We start from the raw sequence: 1,054 nt of genomic DNA on the forward strand, positions 1-1,054 counted from the left end.
AGAACACTCACATTCTCAACAATACCAGAGCCAGCAGTTGAATGCCAAAGAAAATGCTGAAGAGTTTGTAACAAGCGTTTGAAGGATTACAAACCTTAGCTAGAGATGCCATTTAGATTAGCTCGAATCAATATTATTATCAATGTCTTATGTGATGTGAAATTTATTGTTTTGTGACAGCAGTACAGTGCAATGGCATGAAATTAATATAAATTACAGAGTAAATAAAGAAATACTGAAAAAAAAGGAACAATAGCATAGTGTTCATGGGGTTATGGATGGTCAGAAACCTGAAGACAGAGGGAAAGAATTGTTGATTGTGGTTCTTTAGGCTCCTGTACTTCGATCTTGATGGTAGTAGCAATGAGAAGAGGGCATGCCCCAGATCCTTAATAATTAAGAGGGTCCTTAATAATGGATGCCTCCCCTTGAAGATGTCCTCAAAGTTGATTAGGGTTATGCCTGTGATGGATTGGCTGAATCTACAACCCTCTGCAGCCTCTTGCAATCCTGCACATTAGAGCCTCCAAACCAGACTGATGCGACCAATCAGAATTTTCTCCACTATATATTTATAGAAATCTCAGACACCTAATGAAGTATAGTCACTGGTGTGCCTTCTTCACAATTGAGCCTGGGACAAATCTGCCGAGATGTTGACACCGAGGAATCTAAAGCTGCTCCCTTTCCACTGCTGACACCCTAATGAGGACTAGTGTGTTTTCTCCTGACTTACCTTTCTGAAATCCACAATCAATTCCTTGGTCTTACTGACACAAAATAGGTTGTTGTTGAGGCAACATTCAACCAGCCGATCTATCTCACTCTTGTACAGCTCCTCATCACAATCTGAGATCTTATCAATGATAATGGTATCACTGGTCAATTTATAGATGACTTTGAGCTGTGCTTAGCCACGCTGTCATGAACGTAGAGAGAGTAGAGCAGTGGGCTAAGCATACACCCTTGAGATGTGTCTGTATTGACATTCAGCGAAAAGAATATGTTATCACCAGTCCATTCTGACTGTGGTCTCCTGATGAGGAAGGTCCCA

The sequence above is a fragment of the Hemitrygon akajei genome, chromosome 7, assembly GCF_048418815.1.
Source record: "Hemitrygon akajei chromosome 7, sHemAka1.3, whole genome shotgun sequence".
Classification (NCBI taxonomy): Eukaryota; Metazoa; Chordata; class Chondrichthyes; order Myliobatiformes; family Dasyatidae; genus Hemitrygon; species Hemitrygon akajei.